Source organism: Epinephelus lanceolatus, chromosome 17, assembly GCF_041903045.1.
Source record: "Epinephelus lanceolatus isolate andai-2023 chromosome 17, ASM4190304v1, whole genome shotgun sequence".
Lineage (NCBI taxonomy): Eukaryota > Metazoa > Chordata > Actinopteri > Perciformes > Serranidae > Epinephelus > Epinephelus lanceolatus.
Window position 1 is genome coordinate 31,683,378 of NC_135750.1, and position 17,627 is coordinate 31,701,004.

The following is a 17,627-nucleotide window of genomic DNA, read 5'->3' on the forward strand; positions in this document are numbered from 1 at the left end:
ACTGCAAATCAATACAAAGTTATTCTCAGTGATCATCTGTATCCTATGATGAGACATTTGCCGAGGTCTGGCTGGATGATAAATCATATGCTATGGCCGTTACTGTCACCAGGTCCTGACCAAGTTGAACAGAGCAGTGTTTATAGCTGTTGGAATGGCCACACTCAAAGACGTGGTGAAAAGCCCGCTGTCAAACAGAGGTGATAATCTTTTAAATATGGGGATAGCTGTTTCACACTTTCAAATGATCTTTCCTGGGAACCATTCCTTGTGATTAAACACATAGAAATTGACAGATACGGGTATGCAAAAAAAAGGGAAAAAAAGGAGAGAAAAGTTCAAATCCTACTTCACCTCAGGAGTGGAGAGGTGTGTGGGAGGGGGGATTTTAGACGCTGTTCAACCATCTGACAAGCACTTGGGTTGGTCTAGAATGTGTGGGGCTCCATTATCTCTCAATCCCACATTCCCCCTAATGCAACTCACCTGCATCTTTCATTTGACTTCTTCCAAACCACACATAAAGATTTGAATGCAGGCTCAAGCCCAAGCTGTATTAACCCTGATGACACAACCTGATCTCACACCAAACTGGTCAAATACTGTCATTTGGTCAGTGGCCCATGGCATCAGATACTGATACACTGAGGCCCCCCTTTAGCAGAGGTATGAGATGGACGTGATGGTGGCATTATTTGATGCTCCAAGCAACTACTGTAGTGTAAAGAGCAAGAAAGTCCATACAGGCTGGGCGGGAGAACAGTTGAACGGGTCAAACAAACTCTAGACTTTCACCTGTGCGAAAGCTGTTTGTGTCCCTGATGAAAACAAAAGTGTACCAAGTATTTTTTACAATAACACTGTAGTGTGCTAGTATGTGTAATTATGCTAGTGATGTAAGTCATATGAAGATACATTACGATTGTAACAAATGTACTTATTTAAAGCAAAACCATGATGTCTTTTGTGAATATTATCATGTGCTTTTATTGCCTAAACTTCAGTTAGTAAACCTAAAATCATTTTTTTTACCCACGTTCTAAGTTTATTTTGAAAACAGACTATGTATTCAACAAGTGGAAACTGAAACTGCATCCAAAATTATTGCTGGAGGGTACCTGGAGTGTCATGGTTTGATGTGCAGGGGGAATGACAAAGTGTCAGTATTTTATGAGTTGGGAGTACGAATGTCTTGGTACCCATCATCAGGGTTGTCTTACCTTGTGAGGAGTAAACTGAACTTCACATGGTAAGGCCCAGACACACCAAACCAACTTCAGAGAACTGTTGGATTTCCTCATGTTGCTCTGTCTCGGGCAAAAAGTTGCACATGAACACACCGCAAAGACTAACTAGCAGGTGTGTTCTGTGCCTGCATTAGAGGAAATAACTCTCCACACCAGCAGACAGTAGTAATCTGTATTCGTCATTCACAAACGGAAACTGAAAGACTATCTTGATGCTAGTTACCATTTAGCACATTAACAACATAGTCTGATGCTGAAAGAACAGAGCATATTTACAGTGAGCCAGTGAACAACACCACAAACCATCACGAAACATTTCTGCTGAATAGCTCAATGGCTGAAGAAAATTAATCTTACCTCATGTAACAAGTTTAATTGTTTACTTTCCTCACTGAGCTGAACTGCCAACCAGAGTGATGTCACGGCCTCCACCATTGCAAACACCCATTCAACATACTGAATCGGCCAACAACATCAACAGCATGGGACATAACGCACCATCTAGGGCAACAGACACTCACCAACGGCCCAACTTCGTGTGTCAGGGCCTTTAAATTGCTTCAATGCCCCTTCAATTTCTTGTGGCACTAGAGTTTGTTATATTGCTATATTTTTTTACAAAACCTACAGTGGAGTGAGTATTGATGTTCTGATGACCTTGGAATGCTGTTTCTGCTAAAAGTGGCTCTGCAGTTTACCGTATGTCTTGATTTCTCCATGGTGTTAATATACAGTGATATAACACGTCATAGATGTTTCATGTCACTGTTTATTTCATATGGACCAGTTACTCTTTAGGCATATGTGTACTATAGTGTATCTAATGAGTAGATCCAGTAGACTATGAAGCTGAAATAATAAATATTTATCACCTGACCACATGTAGCCTGTAGCCTACTCTCTGCACATGCATAATATAGCCAGTATAAGTGACAGTGTAAGTAGCCTTTCCCGCTGAAAGCAGGTGATTAGATCGGGATTATTGTGTTAAAGTATGGACTGCAGCTCTGCTAAGGCTGGGGATTGCAGAGTATCAGTGAGGAGAACACCTTGCCCTGATCATCTGACGGCAGACGGCTCCTCCCCGCTCCCTCCAGTCTGCTACGCAAAGCAGCGGGCTTGGGCACAACTCTCCCCGCGTTTCTACACACAGGCTCGTCTGCGTGAGTCGGAGACGGAGTCGAGTTATCCGCTCTGAATAAACAAGGACTCCGTCCCCTCCTGGTGTCTGCTTTCAAATTAATCAGTGATGAGAGTGGCCGAGAGGAAAGACGGACGCTTTTCTTCTATGTGGACCGTCAGTGCGCAAAAGTGCGCTCCGCGGCTCAGCATCATCCTCATCCTCCGCTCCTGAGATCAACCCAAACCCGAGAGGCGCGCAGAGATCTTCCCAGAAACCCCCGTGCGAGGTAACCAGATTTCCTTTCCACATTCCCTCTATACTTTCCCTGTGTGAAATGCACCTGTGTGACACGGCGGCTCACACACATGCTTCTCTGCAACACTTGAACCTCCAGCGTTTGACAAAAAGGATGTTTTATGCTTTTGAATTCACGGGCGATTAATTTATCAATTATTAAGCTGGAATAAATCCAGGATCGCCCGGCAGCAAACGGAAGCTCTGACATTTTGAAACATGATCATTCATTCATGTGCAATGAGTTGCCTGTTCCCTGCACATCACATTTAAATCCTCTGTAATAGAGTATTGATCAAACTAATTAAAATGCTACATCCAATAAATTAGCTTTATAAGCCCCCCCAGAGAACAATCTGCACTAGATCCCGTGGGTTACACCATATGACATCAACTCCATATTAACACTTTTAATGCATTAAAAGTTTGGGCTAAATTGTATTAAGTTAGTGTGTTTAAATTAGATTCAGATAACAGCAAGCTCAGACATTTACAGAAGTTCTACTTTTAGTACTGGTGGATAAAAACTGGAAGGTGTCGCTGTGTATGTGATGTGAAGCTCAAGTCAAAGGGTAGACAAATGCAACTAATGGTAATTTCCAATTCTTTCCTGTTCTCGGTGGAAAGACACAATGCACTTCTCCTGTTTCTGCTATCAGACCTGTCTGGTGAAATTCCAGCAGCCATGTACTCACGTCACAGGATGCAAATTGCCACAGGCTGTGCAATTCACCTTTAATTATGAGCATGTGGGTGTTGGCTTATGTGAGCTGGTGCTTCTGGCTGCAGCATTTCTCAAAGGCATACAGCGGTGTTTGCAAATGTGTAAACCCCACAGGAGACGGGGTGACACCGCCCCCACCCTCACATATGTGTAAAAAATGGAAATTTGTAAAGTTTGAAAAGTTAATACTACAAATACAGAAAAATAACACGTGTTTCCAATTTTTTTTACAAAACCTTTTCAAACTGTGTGCCAGGTGTGAACATAAGGATGCAAATAGTATTTTCATGCGTGTGTGTGTGTGTGTGTGTGTGTGTGTGTTTTAGAGTTCTAACTAAACCCCTAACCCGGTTACCCCTACCCTCCACCCATGCCTAAAGATGAAGATTTCGCCCCTGGATGTTTGACTGGAATAAGTTCTCTGATGAAATTCAAATGAAACACACTGTTTCTTAGCAGCAGCTGCATCCCATGTTTAAAAGTGAGCTTTAATTGGTGGGTATTTAAAATAGTGCCATTCTTTTTAAGTCTTTAGGCAGCCCCTAGCAACCCGGCTCCAAAAAGTGAGGGTGTGGGTGTTAATATTCTCACAATTACTATATGGGTGTAGGCCGCTCATTACACTGAGAGGTACTGTATTTAGTGTATGTTAAAGAGTAACACACTGTAGCTATTTTTAAAGAGCACTCAGCAGGCTAAGTTGTTATGAAATTTACTGGAGTAATTGCCTTTTTTATTCTCATTGTGGCACATGATGTTAAAAATCTTGAAAATTAAAGATCCGTGTTAAATATATGTTATATGTGAGCAAAAGTCGTATATGCAATACACTTTTAATCAAAGGGTGGATGTGTTAAAAGTGGCAAATAAATAAATGTAACACAATGAATGCATAAAAGGCAACTCCTGTAGTGAGAAATTAAACTGGACAGAATAGGGGGATACAGACTGACAGCAAAGGGCAAAAGGTCAATATGAAATGAGCGTCGCCTTCATTATTTTCATACCCGACTAATCAACATGAATGGCATGACTGTTTCTCTGTGGCTTAACTGGGACAGATATTGTGTTTGCGTTTGCTTGTCCTGGAACCAAATGTGTGAGTAATGGTGAAGTTAGATAGAAGGCAGCCTGCTGGATGTTCTGTGGGATTTTCCCGAAAGTGTTTATGAGCCTGGCTGTAAAGACAATGGCGGTCCAGGGAAGTGTTATGATTTCTAAATCCCCAAACAAAACTCAAGGTGTCTCAGTGATTTATGACTGAACAAATCTACAGGGTCAGTGGATGTTGTACTATAATGTCAGGAGAGTTTTAATGTGGGAAAGAAAGAACAGGGAAGAAGAGGAGGAGGGAAAAACTGTTTCTTGTGTACAATTTCCTGTTATTATGTTTTGTTTGATGGAGTTTAACCAGTTGGCTCCACTTGAACAAAGATGGGGGGTGGAGGAGAAGAACAACAAAAGTGCATTTTGGAAAATAAGAGAGTGGGCTTGGTATTTGATGAGGGCATGTTTGATGAATTAAAGGATGGTGATTATAAGGGTGATTGCCTTGGTTTAATTTTGTTCTCTTCTCTTCCTGAGAAGTTTTGGGCTGTAAAATGTGCGTAATGCAGTCTCAAGGCCTCAGTTTCTGTTTGAAGGGCCAATTATAATTCAGTTTTGTTGAGAAATCAGATCCCCTGTGTTTGTTTTGACTTGTATGCTTATATGTAGAGATGCCCAGATCGATCAGCTGCCATTCGTTATCATCCAGTATTCAGTAAGAATATAAAAATGCATTGGGAGATCAAGAATAATGCTTTCTAGTTGCAGATTATATGTGTTAGGGAGGGTATCAGCGGCTAGCAAACCAGTGACTACTTGGCTTTTCTATGTGTTTTAACTATTTATAAGAGGTCATTTGGACAATAGCAGAACCAGTAGTCTGTGTGTAAATGCGTAAGGAGTGTGTGATAGAGAAAAAGAGAGTGATCGGAGTAGCTGAGAGTTTAGGTTTTGTGGTGAAGATATCAAGTGAATATGCAGTGCAGTTTAAAGTTTGTGCGCTAATAAATGCTCCTCAACACCAGCACAGTGGAGTGACGTGGTTAGCTCCGCTGTGAGTACAGACTCCCGTCCTGTAAGAAACAAAACATCTCCCCATTCTTTCTGACCGCAGTCTGGAGGCTGAAGCTGGAAAGCGAACAGTAGGTACGCTGTTTTACACATTTCTACAACTAAACTCCCACTCCTGCAGCAAGAGGCAACCTCCTGCTGTCCCCACACATCACACACTGATACGCAAAAGGAGGGATAGAGAGACAACATTACGTATTTCAGTTGTCTTTCTTGATCCACTGCAGGCTACTACGTTGCATTACTCTTCTTTGTACTTGTCTGTTGATTAAATGGATGAAGCACACGCCTGTTGTTGACAGAATAAGAAACCAATGAGACTGACTTTTGGAATTCTTTACTTCATACTGTAGAGCCATAGAAAAAAAAATACTAATTGTATTTCTTTGTGTAGAGCATAGTTTACGCTGCCACCTGGTGGAGATCCCAGTCAAACTGACTGTTACTGTAATAAAACAATACCGGCTGCTATAACAAATCAAAACAACAAAAAAAGAATGGGTATTGGCTGATATGGCTAATAGACAATCGACTGCCAGTATTGTCGGAAAAAAAAGAAACAAAAAATGATTGAGGGCATCTCTACTTATTCGTCAATACTGCAATTACTGTTACTGACACTTATATTTATGTATTTCAGGGGTCGTTCCAGCTTACACAAGCAACACATGCAATATCTGGTAGGCAGGCACCAAAAATAGCTGGTAAAATTGCTGTAACGCAAACAGACACACAGGCACACTTGGGGGTGGGCTGCCTCCCTTGGTGCCACAATGTTAAAAAGAAAACAAAAAAAACAACAACACGTCACCGCAAAAGTGCCCTTTCAGATTCCTCTGTGGTTGATAATGAATGATGAATTGCCCCCTAGGTTGCTCTTCCCGTAGAGAAAGCATGATTCGAATCCCAGAGTAAAATACAGAGTAGGCGTACTGAAGTTACAGGACTGCAGGTTACTGTAGAGTGTTGACAGTCTGGTTGTTGGTCATAATCACTTTCAAACTCATGACAGAAAGACGGCTAATGCTAACTAGCCTAATAATTTTGTATAATATGAGACAAACCAATCACTGAGTATGGGGGAGCTGCCAATGATTCAGCATGTGTTTAAATAATATGAACAAAAAGTTCCGACTTGTGGGAATCAGTGAGAATGTTAGCAAGCTAGACTGTCAAGCTCCTGTTTTCAGACTGGATGTCAATCAGCCTGTCTTGCTCACTTCCACTGTGGGAGTGGAATGTAAATTTTATCACAAAAATTATCATTGAAAAAGTGCATATGTAATGGTTTTGGTCCTTCCGCCCTATCATGGATAACACACACATAGAACACAAAGAGTTTTCTTTAATAGAAGCCAGAGGTGAAGAATGTGGAATCCCACAGGGAAGTTCACTTGGCCCCTTCCTTTTTTCTGTCTTTACTAATGATCTTCAACTTGCAATTGAAAAGGCTTTGTGACCAACACTCAACAAAGAGTTGCAGACAGTGGGTTTCTAGCAAGAAACTTGTCTTCATATATCACATAACATACATCAAAGACAAAGCATCGTATTTTGTAGCTAACAGATTGGTCCTTTAGCTCTAAACCCCACATGAATTTAAAGATAAACAATATAACCATTGAGCAGGTAGAAGAAATAGATCATCTTGGTGTTATGTTTGATTGTAAACTGGACAGGGCATATAGATTCTCTTGTTGTAAAAACTGGGGAGGAAAATGTCTGTTAAAAGAGCCGCTCTGCTTTATTAACACCACACTTGACCACACAAGTACTGCAGACTCTGGTCTTATCTCGGCTGTTGCTTAATGAAATGATCAGGTGCTACAAAGAAGGATCTAGGGAAATTGCAGCTGACTCAGAAAGAAGCAGCTCATCTCGCCCATCAGTACACACCATGGTCCAACATTAACAAAATGCGTGTCAGTCTCTCCTGGTTGGAGGCTGAGGAGAGGCTGGCAGCATCATGCTTTGCTTTTGTCAGAAACATTAGTGTACTGAAAATTCCAAATAGTTTATTCAACTCACATTCAGCTCTACCGCACACACCTACCCCACCAGGCATGCCACTGGAGGTCACCACACAGTTGATAAAACTAGAACACAATCAAAGCAACACACAGTACTGTACTGAGATACGTTTGTGTGAGCTGGAAGTGAGTTCCAGCTCACACTGCTAAAGCACATATTACAGTAAGCTTAAAAGGCCCCCCCATCTATAAACTCCTAACAGTTTAAAACCTACTTTATATTATGTATACTTTATATATACTGTAAACACCATTCACACATAATGAATAAATAAAACCTAACCCAATGACAATAATTAAACCCTAAATAACAGTTACAACAGCAGCAAAACACATTTTGCATTGGGGTCAATACTTGTATCCCTACCTAGACTTAGTAGCCAGACATTTCTCCATCACCTTTTTCGGAGTGGCTGACATTGTCACTACAATGGGAATAACCGGTCCACCTTAACAGTCTACCTTAATTGAGCCTTGTAAGATTCCAATGGGAGGCTAACTTTGCTCACCATCTTTGGGACTAACCCTCTTTACTTTAATCAGCAAGTGACCATGAACTTCGACTACGCTTAACTTCATACTCTCTGCTTCGCCCTCACTGTCACCGTCACTGACTCTGTCTCTCTCTGCTCCCTACTTAGGCGGTTTTTGGGGCAGTGGCAGTGCTCTTATAGTGCCTTTGCAGGAGGTTTAAGGGGATTTAAAGTTGTCATTTGACAGTGTGCCTGTATTAGGGGCCAACAGGGGCCCCTGTTTTCACAGTTTTTTGGGGGAGCCCCAAATGTTTTCGTGGTTTGCCCCTCCTGTTGGTGCACTTTTGCTGTTGTCATGTTTTTTTATGTTTAGTGTGGACCACAGGAAGAGTAGCTGATGTTCTGCATCGGCTAATGAGGATCCTTATAAAATCCTAAATCCTAAACCTAACACCTCGATGAATTGTTCCAAATGATAAGCACTGATAGTGTGTGTGTGTGCTTGTTAAAAACAGGGAAAAAAACCTACAACAGGATTGGCAGCACATCTCATATCGATGCTGGTTCTATGTCAGCACATTCAGAGCCCTGAAGCTGAAACACTTTTTCCATAATTTTGTCCAAAAAAAAGTTTTATCCTCTTTTGAAAAAAAAAAGCAAATTGTGCACAATAGCTGGAGTATTATTATTTTATATTTCCTGACACAAAAAACAGAGGAGAACTAAACTTTCAGTTCAACTTCAGTAACTATCTCTTCTCAGAATGAAGCAGGGCTGCTGACTATGGGACACTGTGAAGGAGTGGCTTCCTGTTGTTACTATAGCGACAGGGTTCAGGAGGACTAGGTATCATCATTTCCTGGGCACCTTGTAAAATATAAGTTGTCAGCTGTCATGTGCTTAGTGATTGACTTTGATCCGAGCTAATGATGGCTCTGTTCGTGTCAGAGTGGCAGGACGTATTCATTACAGTCCTGGCCTGAGCAGAATATGTGTACGACTTCACAACTGAGCTGTTTGACCTCGTGGGTTTTCACTTTTGCTGGCTTCTTGATTTTGGATATTTACACCGCTATGATTAGGTTACGCGAGTACAATTACTCATCCAGCATTATGATGGTAATGTCATACAGAGGCTGATTTTTGTGTGTGTGCCTGTAGAGTTGGCTGGATCTCCTGTCTGCCTCCCCCGTGGACTGATTACTGATCAGACTAGCATTTCATATCAGCCTTGTGGGGGGAAATTGGAGGATTAGCAACAACTTCATGCTTATTCCCCTACGTATCTTCCAGGCTTCCAAATCCGGTGGAAGCCATTGTTATTTTAAGTAGCTTGGCAATTGAGCATGGAAGCAAACTCTAATTCTCCCAAGTCTTCGGAGATGCCGAGTGGCAGAAAGCTAGCGTTTTGAAGCTACCTCCCCTGCTATTCATGCTTTTTCATGATGTGAAAGTGAGCAACTGAGAGAGGGGCCATGAAGCTGGCTGCCAGGACCTCTTCACTCCCATCCTTGCTTCATACATAATAGATAAGTCACTGTAACTTACAGTACAGGGGCATAACTAGGCTAATGCCCAGATTTGCATATTTGTGCCGAATTCCATAATTCATGAGTGTGCAGCAGGAGGCGAACCATGGTGCAAAGAGCCACCTTGGTCCATATGCTGTACGCCATATCTCAGGTGCTGATACACACCTTGTGCACCAACAGCAGAGTATTAAAAAGCAGCATTGAAGCTGTCAGTGCCAGGCACTTGGGAGCTGCGTCTTCATCATCAAAAGCCTCTGAGTCTGAACTTAGCCTCTGGGAAAGCCTTATTAAAGGCAGGAAGAATCTGATGAGAGAATCACACAACAGGCTTTTCCCTGCTTAATTTACCGCCATTCTGAAATAATAGGAGTGCGGGGGACAGAGGGGGCAGCGGGAGTGGCGACACCTTCTAGTGAACACATTTCACGGGCCACCTTCTCATCAAGAGGTTCAAGAAAGCCTGACGCAGCCATCATCGCTGGGTGTTATGAAATAGACTCATCATCAGTTATTTATTCATTACCTTTGTTTTCCACCTGCCTCACATGAGTAGGCACACGTCAGGCACATCCCTCATTATTGGTGATCGTGTGTCATACGTCCTTATGGTTTTTAGATCACACCCATGTCTTGTCATATTTGTCAAATTAATAGTATCTGTCGCTTCAGAGAGATCGCGACCTCGTCATGTGCTGTGAGATTTGTTTTGATTCAGATGCTTCTGCTCCACCATATGTATCAGTTTATTTTGTGTGGGAGTGTGCACCTTTTTTTTTTTTTTTTGAGGCTGAGGAAGCGATAGTGATACGAGATTTCCACTGGTTTCTGATTGTGAAATATCTTAATAATCTTTCTGGTGGCCTGAGAGCAGAATACTTAAGTAACATTTTAATGAAATGATTTCACTGGATCAAGGCCTTTTCCCATTAGCATGGAGATTTTAAGATAATCAGGGATGAAGAGAGACAGCTTTATGAATGTTTTGCATATTGAAACCAACCGCTGGATCCTCATTAAAAAGAGATCAAGTGTTTGTCAGTCATTTGGAAAAGAACTACAGGTAGGGCGATGCTAATTCAGCTTTACTTTACGAGGCCGCTGAAGCCATTTCTCTCTTTTGTCTGCTTTGCCTTCTTTTTTACACATCAATGGTAGTAATTAAAGGAGCAGATGAATACTCATGAGAACAAAATGTCAAGCATTGGTCGCTCCTCCTGGCTCGCGCTCTCGCCACCACCAGGAGCAACGTTTGACATTTTTTCTAAAGGCGAAGATCTGGGTTTGTCCAAATATGAAATTTGATCTTTAGAGACATTGATTTAGATTTATTATGGGAAGGTCACACACCTAACAAAGGCAGCACAGACAATCTGTGCTTTGATTTCCGATTTAAGCTCACGGGAGATGAAAATAACGACCTCACGGTGTCCTTCAGATCAAATCTTTCAGCCCTCGTTATGCCTTTAACGAAAATTAACCATTGCTGAAGCAGTGTACAAAAATGTGTTTTACAAATAGATGCTTTGCTTGAAGTTAGTAAGAATTTAACAAAGACCCCGCCCACACACATGGATAAGTGCTAGGCACAGAGTAGTCTCCACAGAAAGCTATCTGACCAGTGTTAATGATGTCTCAGTCATGCTTACTGTGGAAGGGTTTAGCAGCCGTCTCCTGAGGCTGTGCAGGGAGCTGTCCATGGTGCTGAATGAGACTGTTCATCTTGGTTTCTGGGAGGGAGAATGCCCAGACGAGCTCCTCTCTTTTTCCCATCTCATGGGGGAATACTGCTTATCTGAAACTTGAAATTGAACTTTGAAATATGCCATTCTTCTGTCTTAGATTTCCTCCTTTTTGGTTACAGTTAGAGAGCTGACACATAGCACGGTTACTGAATTATATATGTGTGTTAAAAGTCTGATCTTAAGATAGTCAGCGTTAAAACTGCACCTTAAAATCAAGGGTTTGCTCCATGTAATGATGTGTGTTATAGGATAAACCATCAAGGGTAACATTGTTAGTGACCACATTTCACACAAACGCTTCTGCTTCCTGGTACAAAGAGGATAGTGCTGCTTATCACATCCCATCCTCACACTCGAGTGTCACCTTACTGAAGAGAATAAAACATGAATCTTTCCTCCCTCTGCCATTTCCAGGAACTCCATGACCTCTTTTCCTGTTTTAGTAACTATTTTACTTTTCATAAAGTGATTCAGCAGATATCCAGGGTTACACAAAGAGTGAACAGAGACGCAGTACACTGTCATGCACACTGTCATAAAACCCTGGCACAAACACCGCCCTACCACTATTAAAGCTGACCTGCATCAGAGAGGTGGTCACTGAAAATTATTAAGCAACTATTTTGATAATTATAATTCCTCTTAAATTATCAAGCAACTATTTTGATAATTATAATTCCTGTGAAATTATTTAGCAACTATTTTGATCATTTTAATTAATCATTTTGTGAGTAAAAATGTCAAACAAATACTGGTCCCATTTCTCAGATTTGTTTTCTTTGTCATATAGTATGATTGCAAATTAAATATTTTGACGTTTTGGACTGCTGGTCTCATCATGTGCTTTAGGAAACTGGGACAGGCATTGTTCAGTTTTAAGTTGCAGCCCAACAGCACTATGCGATGCAAAACTAATATACTGTCATAAATATCATACTAAATACTAAATACCAACCATGACAGTAGGGATGATATTGGTTTCACCTTGTGAGTCTGTGTGTGTATGTCAAAATGTGGTCATGCAGACACCTATTGTAGTGAGAGGCAGTTTTGAATACTTGTCTGTAGACAGATTTTTGTCATCATGATAGTGTCGCAACTGTGCAAGATGAGGTACAGATACAACTTAAGAGGTGAGTAGGTCCAACAAAGTACATGCTTTAATTTTTATATATACATATATACTTTATTAATCCCCTGAGGGGAAATTAAATTTTTTCACTCCGTTGTCAATTACACACACGCACAAACTGGACCTATACATGCACTAAGTGGAGAGGTGTCAGAGTGAGGGGGCTGCCCATGACAGGCGCTCCGAGCGGTTGGGGGGTTCGGTGCCTTGCTCAGGGGCACCTCGGCAGTGCCCAGGAGGTGAACTGGCGCCTCTCCAGCTAACATTACCAGTCCATGCTCCATATTTGGTCCGGATGGGGACTTGAACAGGCGACCCTCCGGTTCCCAACCCAAGTCCCTATGGACTAAACTACTGCTGCACCCTTTATGCCTGTGACCCTCATTTGTTTCTCGTGGCTGGTGTGATCCCGTAGCAGGATGGTCTCCAATTGTATTTAGGGCTAGGCTAGATATTGGTATTATATAGATATCATGGTATGAGACTACATACTGTCTTAGACTTTGGATCCTGTAATACCCTAAGTGTCTTTCCCTGGTTTTAAAGGCTGTGTTACAGTAAGGTGATGTCATTTTCTGAACTTACCAGACTGTTCTATTACTTGCCTTTTCTCACTTAGTCATTGTATCCACATTTCTGATGATTATTTCTCAAAAATTTTATCCTGTAAATAGACAGTAGTCAACACTACAATTCTGTAGCAATATTTAATGTTGATGTATTTGGTCAGAAATATCTAATATTTGATTTTCTCCACATCACACAGCCCTAGTTGTAAATGCAACAAATACAACAATGTGTCATAGCTGTTCATTGAACGCTATGGTTATTTTTTCTGCTCAAGTAACCAGCACTGTATTAGAATACAATATAGTGAAATCTGTTTTGTCCACTAAGGGGTGGGGGGATCAATACAACATAATATCCCGATATTTCTGTGTGGCAATATATCGTCTCACAGTGCCATGTATGTTTTTTTTATATTTATATAAATAATTAATATTACAAATACAAATTAAACTTTAGATAGCCTACTAGAATAATATAATGTGCCACTAGATACATTTTGCGGCAACAGCAAAAAAAAATGGCTGAATGAGATGAACAGACTGAAAACTTATTAGATAAACAGATGTTGCCAAAGTTTTCCTTTGAGGACAGATTTTACAGTTGAAAAAGTAATAAATCAACATATATCGCAATATATTTTATCGCAATACTCAGCATATTGCATAATATTTAAAATTGCATTATATCATCATTTAAGTATGGTGTTAATACTGTATTGTGGATCCTATATACAGTATGTGAAGAAGCACGAAATTTCAACAACAACAACTTACAATATAATATTGAGTTTAACTGGATTATTTATCCAGATAATAATCATTTATTGGATTAGTGAGTTTTCTGTTTCAATCTTCTCAAATGTGATCATTTGTTCTTTTCTTTGTCATGATAGTGAAAGTTATATTTTGGGGGTTTGGTGTGAAGTGCAGCGTAGATGCCTGTTCTCTAATGAGACGGCCCCGTCATTTGACCTACATTCCATTATCACAGAGTTTTAATAACTGATTAATGATACTTTTTGTGCTTGTTTTTGTGTATCACATTTGTTATGGGTGTGATAGTCTGCTCTGTATTACTTACTGAAGTGTTTGTGACAGCGCGCTGTATTATTGTCTGGGGATATAAAGATATAATCAGCATGGATGTGGTAATGAAACCATAATTTGAAACTCAGTCAGATATTGGAGACATTTAGATTAGCTTCCTTTTGATTCATTCATGTTATTTTTTTTTTTTCAGATTTGTTTATTTCTTTCTCATTTCAGTTGATAGCATATTTGTTTACTCACTCTAATCTTGTAATTATATCATTGGTTGTTGCCACAAATCTACAGTATGTGTGTAGCAGATGTTCAGCATGTTTAGCATCGAGTGTTTATTGTTTGACCAGTTAATAATTATGAGCAGCGATAAATTGGGTGTAAGAGGATAACGATGAATATTTTCATGTTTGCTTTTAGTTTTTTTATCAACCAGGCAAACAAGCCAAAAAAGCTACATTATCTCCTAATTGAGATTTAAGCAAATGCCAGTGAATAATACGCAGTCTAAAATGATGTGGAAACAATTTGTATTTAAAAAGCTCAAAGGTTTCTCTCTGTGTTGTTCCCAGTATGTTGAATTAGAACAGGATGATTCATTTACAATGCATTTGTTCAAACCTTTGCTCCTCTATTCATGTATCACTGCAGATTACTCACTAGTCCTTTCTGTGTCAGGTCAATACTTCATGCACACAAAACACATGTTCAATTTATGTGTGCATGCATATTCCATTATTTGAAATACCTTTGCTACTGGGGCTTTGCTACATATTTGCTCATATCTAAGTGTCACGGGGCAGTTTTTACACTCTATCTTTATATTTGATGAGATCTTTTTGTTGGTTCAAAGAGTGGGAGTGTGATAAAGACTGTCCCAGTTAAAAAGATAACTCGGGGAAAGCTCACCCTGCTAAGAATCGGACAGATTTTGGCCCTCACCTTCAGAATGAGTTTTCATCACCCGGCTTCCTCTTTACATCATATCCCCTTAATAAACTGCAATAGGATTACAAGGCAGATCAAGTGGGCTGTGATCTGCTCCAGAGGTCTGGAGCACAGTGGGGATTAGGTATGGCATTTGATGTCAGCTCCCGAGGTTTCAAAGAATAATACACCGTCCTCATTTCATCACTATATGTAAAAGTACAGAGAAGGTGGTTTTGGCCATTGTGTCCGCGATAGCACTGAAAGTGAGCTCAGGTTTCCTGGCTTATAGCTTTGATAGGAAGTACACAAGTGAGAGTAAATGGTTACATAAAAGCTCACATGAAATATATTAAGAGCAGAAACAATTAGGTGATGAATCGATTCATTTATTGACAGAAAATTAGCATTTTAATACATGTTATTCATTATGATATGATATAAGCAAATATGATAAAAGTTCACTGGTTCCAGTTTCTTAAATGTGAATATTTTTCTGGCTTTTTTGTCTTCCATGCTAAAATGTAATATTATTGGGCTTCAGGCAATAATCAGATTAATCAAATACAGATAGAAGGCAAATTGTGATTTGTGATACTGGGCTGTATAATTAAAATTGAATTGAACTGACAATTTATTTGAAAAATCTAGCACTTGAACTACCATAAAAGCTTTGCCTCAATTCAAATTAAAGGGATACCCTGCTGATTTTCAACCAGCTTTTCGTCATTACAATGTGGGTAGTTATGATTATTCTAATTGATCATGAAACCACAGCAATTTAAGGAGAATTCAACACAATAATTTAACACCACATAACAGTTACAGTTCTAAGAACTGCAAAATAAAATTTGAGTTGGAATCAATAATTGTCTCCTTAAATCAGGAGATACTCAGCAGTCAGACATGTCTCCTTTATATGTTAGAGCAGCTGAGATTGTCACAACAATGAGAAAAGCTGATCCACCTTAACAGTCCACCTTAAGTTAGCTGAGTTAGATTCCAATGGGAGGCTTACTTAGCTCGCTAACTTCAGGGCTCACTCCCATCACTTTAATCAGCAGGTGGCAAGCAAGACATGGGAACTGGTAATGGATGAACGATATTGGATTTTTTGCTGATATCCAATATGCAGATATTTAACAACTTATTTGGACGTTAACTGATAACCAATACCAATATCAATGTATCCACTTTTTTCCTTACCAAATTGTGTGACCATTGAGTCTCCTCTGCAGTGGAATTAACATTATATTATACATGCATGCTCTTATCGTGATGGCCCACCTGCAGATAGAGGCGTGAAATACAATGCTTTTCAATGTATGCAATATTCATTCACTGTGCAAAATAGAAAAAATCATGTTGAGCAATTCTGATAGTTCATTTTAAAGTTGATATTGGCTGATACCAATGATGGACTTATAGTATCAGCATGTTGGCCAATTCCGATCAATTCCGTCAATTTTAAAGCTAATATCGTCCGATAGTGATGATGTGCCGATCCAAGAACTTGTCTTTTTGTCTTGAGGAGTTGTTTATCTTCATTTTCACTGCTGAGGTCACTGCAGCCTCACTGTCACCACCACAGACACACACATATTTGCTCTCCCTGCTCTCACTTGCACTCTCTCTCTCTCTCTCTCTCTCTCTCTCTCTCTCTCTCTCTCTCTCTCTCTCTCACTACACACCTAAATGAGACACCAAAATCTGCGTTATGATTCAGTCCGGTAAGTACCGCTCATATAGAAATTGGTGCCTTAGGTCCCATTTATACGACAACGATTTCGACGGAAAACGATAAACTTTAGTTGCGTTTTGGCCGATCGTTTACACGACAGCAGCGTTTTGAAAAGTCGGTTTGAGAAAGTCGACCATCACAACAATGGCGGACTCCCGAGCTCTGCTTGTGCTGCTCACCCTACTGAATTTATCAACGCTTCCCCATCATAGTGTAGATTTACTGTAGCAACTCCACCTCGTCGTCCGTCCAGATAAACATTCGTGCGATTGCCATTTTGTTTCTTTATACATCGCCGCTCTGTAGAAGGAAGCATAAGCGTGTGTGCAGCGCTGTGTGCACGGCGATTGTTATCCAAACGTTGTCGTCTAAACGCGGAACTTTTTTCAAAAGGAAAATGAGAAACAATTCTGTTTTCAGTGGATCGTTTTCGTGTAAACATGGCCTTATTGGCAACCCTACTTCTTACTAGTTCTATCCACAAAGTTTCAAAACAACCAGAGAGGGGATATGTTGTGACTCACTGTTTTGTGCTCGCGCTGAAACTTCTGTTTGGAGTTTCAGGGGATGGGCTGAGCACATTGGCTGGGAAGGCGTGCACTTGATTTACAAAATAAAAGACAAAACGGTAGCAACGTTGGTGGACAACACAAAATCATTTGATCTCAATAACCTCAAATGAAATCAAGGGAAGCCAAAATCTCAATTGAAAAAAATCTAATTGATCACCCAGCCCTAAAATTAAGTATGGGAAACTTTCCTCCATCTTACCAGCCGCCAGATCTCCCAGCTTTTTTGTAATTGTAAACGTGATACAAGATTGTTTGTCACCAGCTGCCTGTCATATTGTCTCCTGTGTCAAAACGGCCAAGCTACATTATGTCACCCACCAGCGGGAGCATCTATTGGTCCAATGCGGCAGTGCATTCTAGAA

At 40.4% G+C, this 17,627-nt stretch overlaps 1 protein-coding gene across 1 annotated transcript in view; it reads left to right on the plus strand.

Annotated features, from left to right (window-relative positions):
* Positions 1-2,206: 2,206 nt before the first annotated feature.
* hs3st1l1 (heparan sulfate (glucosamine) 3-O-sulfotransferase 1-like1) overlaps positions 2,207-17,627 on the plus strand; it is a 34,334-nt gene continuing 18,913 nt past the window's right edge. Inside the window, exon 1 of the mRNA XM_033612799.2 lies at positions 2,207-2,656. The gene's annotated coding sequence lies outside the window, so the exon portion shown is untranslated. The remainder of the gene's footprint in view (positions 2,657-17,627) is intronic.